Source organism: Chlorocebus sabaeus, chromosome 18 (assembly GCF_047675955.1).
Source record: "Chlorocebus sabaeus isolate Y175 chromosome 18, mChlSab1.0.hap1, whole genome shotgun sequence".
In the NCBI taxonomy this organism is placed as follows: domain Eukaryota; kingdom Metazoa; phylum Chordata; class Mammalia; order Primates; family Cercopithecidae; genus Chlorocebus; species Chlorocebus sabaeus.
In genome coordinates this window covers 1,642,915-1,650,573 of record NC_132921.1, presented here as the reverse complement: position 1 = coordinate 1,650,573, position 7,659 = coordinate 1,642,915, and positions in this window count along the sequence as shown.

Below are 7,659 nucleotides of genomic sequence, written 5' to 3'. Positions count from 1 at the left end.
TTGCTAAAGAAACTACTACATGGAATCATTTTTGGATCATGAAAAATGTATTTGTATCTTTTTTTAAATGAAAAAGCCATTGAACTTATTGATGTTAAAAATGCAACTATACTTGGTAAAATAAAATCAAGCTGTGAACTGATGCTTACTGCATATTCTGTTAGATAAGGGACGTTAGACACATATTTGATTTTTCCATAAGTCCTGCGCACAAGTACACACACAGCCCCTCATTACAGCGTTATATATTCAAAAGAGTATGCAATTGAAAACAATGTATTTTTTTTTCTTGTTATTCCTTAGTAGAATATCAGAGAGCCTAAACTATGAACATTGGTGTTACTGTCCTGATTTCTACCACGGTCTGCATCTTTGGCCTGTTTTCGTTGGAAGTATCATAGATTGTCATTTGGACAGACCATTCCTAGCGAATACTTGCCTTTCGGGGAGCTTGGATAACCCTGTGGGAAAATCGGAAAGCCAGCAAGACAAGAGGAAGAAGAGATGTCACGGTGTCAGATTACGTTTGTGTTCTGTTCTGTCCAAAGTTCTTTACATCAGTAAATGAAAAACAAATGGTGCATAGGCCACTCCCTGCAGCGAAAGACGCAAGGACTTGTTCATAGTAGTATGAACCGCTCACTGTATATGATTCAGACGTGGAAATAAATGTTTGATTACAGTTGTTCCAAATGTGATTATTTGTGACCATGGGAAATGGGTAACCCTTCCCCCATACTTTCTATGTTGGTATGATGCACATATTTTAAATTACAGAATGATCTATAAACTACAATTCTTACAGAAAAGTGTAAATTATTTCCTTCATTCCTCGTGGTTATTTTAGGCGTGACTAATTTCCATTTCGTTCTTTCTAGCTTAACTTAAAGGACATCTGAATTTTAATACCAATACCTTTTTACAAATAGGGATAAAAATATCTAAATGACAAAATCATTTTTATAACTCACAAGATCTTTTAATTATATGTATAATGCAAAATGTTTCTGTTTGATATTTTTTTTCTCTTTGCCGTATCAAGGACGGTTTAAGAACAGCTCCCGTGGTGACCTTAATTTACCCAGAAAAAACGTGCCCGCCCACCCTCACGCTGCTGCAACAGAACAAGCAGGCCTAGAAAAACATTTTCTATGTCAAATGGTGACAGTCTTATGAATACACAATTAAAAAGTGCAGAAAGACTTCCCCACACACTGAGATCGTTTAAGGAAGATTTTGCACATAAGCCTCTCACCCTTGTTTGTTTTTCTTTGTGATTTTTAGTAACAGAGCATCACATTCCATCATGAAATACAGCTGGCAGGTCTGCAGAACTGCACAGCTTCAGCCTACTTGAAATGTTAGGTATGGAACCATCAAGAAAAATTTTGCAACCCAGACACTTTATATTTGGGATTCTTAAAAATCCTACTGGTAATTCAAGAGGTACTGTTAAAGCATATTGTCTCAAAGATAAACAATGCAGTTATTATTGGACATTATAGACACATGCTGAGTAGTAAGTTGAATAATCAGCCTATAATTTCACCCAAGAAACTACTAGATCTTTCTTTATTATTGAGAAATAGAGTGCATAAACCTCAGATTTTAATTAGGGGCTGTAGGTAATTTGGGCAAATGAACTTTCATTAATAAATATTTGTAAGTAATTAGTTTTTCCCAAGCCAAACTCTAAACATATATATTCTCATCTCAGAACATGTTACAGGATCTGAAAATAAAATTTAACCTGTTGTTAAAGTTAATGAATCCCCCACCTCATTCATTCGGAGCTAATTCCTTGCCTAAAGACCCTGTGTATTTATTCATGTGTGCGTTGCCGTCTCTCACTGAGAAGTTACCTCATGACTTGGTTACTCTGTTCTTTCAATTTATGTTTTAACCTTGACATTACCACCTCCATCACCATCTGCTGAAGAGTAGCTGTAGACCAAGTTTTGAATTACAACAATACAGTGGTCATTTTCAAGGATGGTCCCTGAGACCAAACTCTGAACCCAATAACCTTTTCCTACCACTGGCCTGGATTAGAGCCTCAGTTTTAGAAACACTCAGTGGTCTTCAAAAAACTGAAAATCATGGCTAGACTTAGTATTTAACTGAAGGCAGATTGAAGATTTTCTCAAAAGCCCTGAAAAGGGGACCTGACAGAGGAGTTGTGTCTCCACGTCCTCCCTGGGCGTGGGTTTCAATTTGGCACAAACCAACCATTGTCCGTGGACTCCGACCATGTCCTGGTGGGTGCACAGCAAATTGACGAGTGCACATGGTGCCCTCCATACGTAGGCTTCAGTACACCAGCTGAAAAGAGTGTGTGTGTGTGTGTGTGTGTGTGTGTGTGTGAGAAAGACCACACGTGTTTGCTGCCTGCCTTAGGGATCGATGCCTATTGCTCCAGGATCGATCTGATCGCAACCACAGATAGTACAGGATTGGCCAAGTCGAAGCTCAATTTGCCCACAGTGTGTGGCTGATGGAATCTAACTTAGTTGGCTCTGGGAGCGTTAAATGAATAATTGTAGGCCACGTGAAAGTAATAAATGCGTGGAAATAATATTTGTAACCACGGGGGAAAAAAGCATCACCACACCCAGATAGCTCGTCTTTGAAGGAACCACAAAGAGAACATGGGCATCAGGTCTTGCAGAAAGGGGGCATTGCCTGCCTTTTGATAAAAACTCACTTCAAAAAAGCTTCTTAACTCCCAATCTTTATCTTGCAAAATTGTTCAGAACTACTTTTAATTATGTTAATCTTCATTATAATATTTAGTAGAAATGTCTACTTTATTATAAGATGTGCGGACAAGAAAGAGTGACTATTTAAAGTAACAACTGTCTAAGAAGAGGTGCACTTAGCTGAGCTCAGCAAATGTCTGCTTGTCCAGAATAACAAGTTAAACTTTTTAAGTAGAAGATAATGCTGAGCTTAATAATTTTATTAATGCATACTCCCTGACATCAGAAAATCCTAGCTTTTCTAAACTTCATAGACACAGATAAAACGTTTGACATATGTTTGCAAGGCTGGCTTAATTATTATTATTATATTAGAAAATATTCAATACAAAAATTAGCCGGGCGTGGTGGCAGGTGCCTGTAATCCCGGCTACTCAGGAGGCTGAGGCAGGAGAATTGCTTGAGCTCGGAAGCAGAGGTTGCAGTAAGCCGAGATCACACCACTGCACTCCAGCCTGGGTCACAGGGTGAGACTCCATCTCAGAAAAAAAAAAAAAAAAAATCGCTATTTCACAAGCATTTAAAGAATTGTATGTTGGCTATTACTCGTATTTCCCATGCTTTTGTAATTAGAGAGATGGAGCGTTTCTCTTGGTGTGTTGGAATTCCGTCCGCAGAAGGCTACGTGTTGCAGAGGTGCTTCTGGAGTACTGAATTCACTGATGTGAATATAACCAGTTACTTGGCCTTTCAGGATGAGGCGCCAGCCACAGGCCTCCTTCCCCAGTGGAACAACTTCCTCCAAGCCTTTTTCTTTTTTCTTTCTTTTTTGAGACGGAGTTTCACTCTTGTTGCTCAGGATGGAGTGCAATGGCACAATCTTAGCTTACCGCAACCTCTGCCCCCCAAGTTCAAGCGATTCTCCTGCCTCACCCTCCCAAGTAGCTGGGATTACAGGCATGCGCCACCACACGCTGCTAATTTTTTTTTTTTTTTTTTAAGTAGAGACTGGATTTCTCCATGTTGGTCAGGCTGGTCTCGAACTCCCGACCTCAGGTGATCCACCTGCCTCGCCCTCCCAAAGTGCTGGGATAACAGGCGTGAGCCACCGCACCCGGTCCCTGGCTTTTTCTAAGAATTATTGATGGTACCTTTCAGGCCCTTTGATTTATTTTTATTTTTGTTTTTATTTCCAATATGGGGGTCTCACTATGTTGCTCAGACTGGTCTCAAACTCCTGGCCTCTAGTGATCCTCCTGACTCAGCCTCACAGATTTGGTGCTAGGATCACAGGTGTGAGTCCTTTGATTTTTAAGTTAGAGTTAACTTCGTTTAGAAACATGAAACCAAACACAAAACATTCCAGCCTTTCTAAATGCTTAAAATAATTTCCAAAATGTAAGATGTGGCAAAATAAGTCCTCCGGTAACACAAAACGCCAGGATTCCCGCAAAGAGATTTCTGAAGCCACAGGTGAGAGGATGGAGCCTGCGGGGTGGGCAGGTGGGCAGCCGTTTCTCCGGCTGTGCTGCGGCCTGCGCCGGGCCTGGCTTCGAGGCCCAGTTCCGATCCAGCGGCGAGCTAGCAAGTGTCGGTCCGCTTTTGACAGTCACTTCTAGATAAGTCCCTGAGTCTCACAGCGGCCTCGCTGCTTTAAGGTGCTAATGCGTGTGTCTCTGCACGTGTCCCCGGAGGCCCCGGAGCAGAGGGAAGTCAGCGGACACTCCTGAGTCCCTCCCCAGGCTTTCTGGGACAGAGCTCTGAGCCCTGCGCCAGCCCCAAGAGCATATGCCCCTGCGGCCCACGTGCAGCCCTCAGTGACCCCGACCCCAAGGCTCTCGTGGGGTCGGAGGGCGTGTGGGCTCCAGAGGCGTCCAGCACCCGGACACGGAGGAGGGCAGGGCCTCCCCTCCCAGGGGCTCGGCCATCGTGGCAGGAAAGCCTGGGACCTCGGCTGTCGGTGCCAGGATGGTTCCCGCAGGCGTGCCCGGGGTGAGTCCTCACTCGCTGGCTGCAGAGCCCGATCGACCGAGGCGCTGCCCTGGGAGGGAGAAGCCCGGCCCGCGAGGGAAGACCCAGCCCTGGGAGCGGGGCCCATCCTCGGGCCCAGGGCGAGCCACCCCCAGGCATGTCCCTGGCCGGCGCGGTGGCTCCTCCCCAGCTGCAAAGGCAAGGCTGGCTCCAGGTCGCCAGAATTCCGGCCACAGCCACCCCCCAATGAGCCCCGCGGGGCTTCTCACCAGGCTGCGGGGCTGCGGGTCCCGGGCGCGCCCATTGCCCGGTCGCACTCGGATCTTGGAATAAAATGTGGGCGTCCACGTGAGGCCGGAGCAGTGGCTGCGACGCCCCACGCGGGGTGCGATCTCCCCGGGAGCCGCCCTGTCCCTGCCCCGGCCCGCCCTTCTGTGCCGCACCGGAGCCGCCAGGCCCCCCCCCCCCCCGCCCCGCCATGTCCTTTTGGCACGTGAGGCTCTACATCTTTTCCGTTCCGCCCCACGCGGCGCCAGCTTGCGACTCACGTTGTATTTTAAATAACGTCTCTCTTGTGTTCCACGTCCACGGGCTCGGGAGGCTGTCCCCGCAGGCAGGCCCGGGGCACCCAGGCCACTGCTGAGCCCTTCCTTTTGGGGGACCCAGAATCACAGCAAAACTCTCCCGTGGCGCGGTCACCCCAACAGCTCCACGTGGGGGTCGAGTCTGAAGGGTCAGCCTCCCCAGCGCTAGGCCAGTCAGCTGTGATGGCCGAATGGGACTGCGGAGCTGGGTCCAGAATTAACAGTTAGTTGTACACCTGGCAGCTTAGAGGGAAGGGTTCCCGCAGGAAACTCCGCCGGCCTCTCTGCAGGGTCATCGGATCAGGATGTCCAAGGGCAGAGCCCACGTGTTGATCAGCGTGGGCCAGGGTTTAAAACCGCTGGTCTGCACGGGACTTGGTGCTGTGACATCAGCACAGGGCGCTGACCATGCGGTGAGATGCAGATTCCAGTTCTCCAGGTGAGTCTGACAGGATCCCAGGCGCTGGTGTAGCTGCCTCTGGTCTTGGGACCACTTTAAGGAAGCTTTGAACAGTGCTTCAACAGGGAGCTGGCCCTGTGCTGTGATGAAGTAGAAGTTTGTCTCCAGTGCTGCCCAAGGCACCCAGTGTCCTTATGTCCTTTTTTTCCAAGGTCCTTGTTCTATCAGTTAACTTTGCATTTGACTACAAATAATGGAAACCCCGTATCATAGCTTCAGTCGGAGTTTGTTTTTCTCACATAACTCGAAGTCCGGAGCTGGGGGTTGCTGGGGATGACTCAGTGCCTCATGGACACCCCCACAGGGATTAGTGTGTGGGTTGTTCTCACACTGCTCCCCATGTGACCACAGGATGGCTGCTGCAGACCCAGCCATTGCATTCACGCTCCCTCAGAAAGAGGAAAGAAGAACCGAGGGCACCAGGCCTGGAAGCCAACCCCATCCCTTGATCAAAAGAGTGAAAGCTTTTCTGGAAACCCCATTCAGCTGACCTCTGCTTAGGTTTCTTGGACCCACACTGTGTCCTGGGGCAACTCCCAACTGAGAAGTGAGTCAGGAAGGCTCACTATCAAAAGAAAAAGAGGAGAGTCCAAAGCGATTAAAATTTCTGACAAATTGGCTTCCCAGAAACCAAACTTCTGTAAAGTTTGAAGAATATTTCTGCATTTATAACACTCGTATCAGTTCATCAACAAATATTTATTGGACACTTGTTATGTGCAAGGCTTTGGGGCTGGCTCCACTAAGGTGAGAACCTACATATGTTCCCATAGGATACACACAGGGCGTTGAATAGAACACCTGATTCTATTCAATGGAGGAGAAGAGTCGTCAGCCATGCAGTGGCTCATCCTGGGTCCCTCTGGCCTCCTGCCCTGAGCCACTGTGTCGCCAGCCTCATGAATGCCTGGCCAACAGGACCTGTTCAGCCATCTCCACGCTGCCCAAGGCTGCTTCCTGCCTAAGTGGGTTAGTGAGCATCGTGCTAATCCTAGACAGCCTGGGCTCTGTGATCAGAGTCCTTTCTTTGGATTCTAGATTTTACTCACACGCTTTTAACCCCAGGCCGTTGCCTGTGCTCTCTGCATCTCAAATGCAGGGTTTGTGAAATGGAACCCAGGGGGCTGCCTTGCTGGGCTTCTGAAAGGGTCACCAGCCTGATGCCATCCATTCCTGAGGGGCTCCCTCTGCCCCGAATGCCTCCCCCAGCTCTTTTCAGGCACCCATCCCTCCTAAAGGAAGTCATCAGCCATGTGTAAGCGGAGCAACGAGGAGACCAGATCCACAGTCCAGAGATACTGCTCCAGCAACCTGGTCAGCGTGTGGGAGGGAAGCGGGCTGTGGGCTCCACACTGTCCATGGCTGGCTCCAGGCGACTTCCAGCGGAGCCAGCTAAGGGGGGCAGCCTGAGGCACGGGACAGGGCACAGCACCCCACAGACTCCAGGACCCCAACCCCAAAGTTAGGGCTGAGGCTTAGCCTCGCCAGCGGGGCAGGGGATGCTGGAGCCTTTGGGGGAGTTCACTTTGATAATGAGGGTAGAGGGAAGCCATCACACTCTGAGCTCTGATGCAGATAGCCACAGGCAGGCCCCGGACTGGAGCCAGGACCAGCAGGACAAAGCCACTCCAGTGGCCTGTCCGCGAGGTGAAGGGGCTGCTGGGCCCCCTTTCACTCCAGAAAGCAGCATGCGAGGTGGTCGCGAACGGTCCCACTTCCGGATGATGTTCCCACCACTGCCTGGCCTATACGTGCTGTCCACGGATTCCAGCTTCCTCATCAGAGGAGCGGCATGGCCCACTGCGGGAGACTCACTCTGCCAACCACTAAGGGCCAGGGTCGTGTTAACACCCAAGAGATGCTTCGGACGCAGGCCTGCATGTTAGCATGATTATGTGAACTGTGTATCACACGGGAAACATACGTATATTCTCACCTTAGTGGA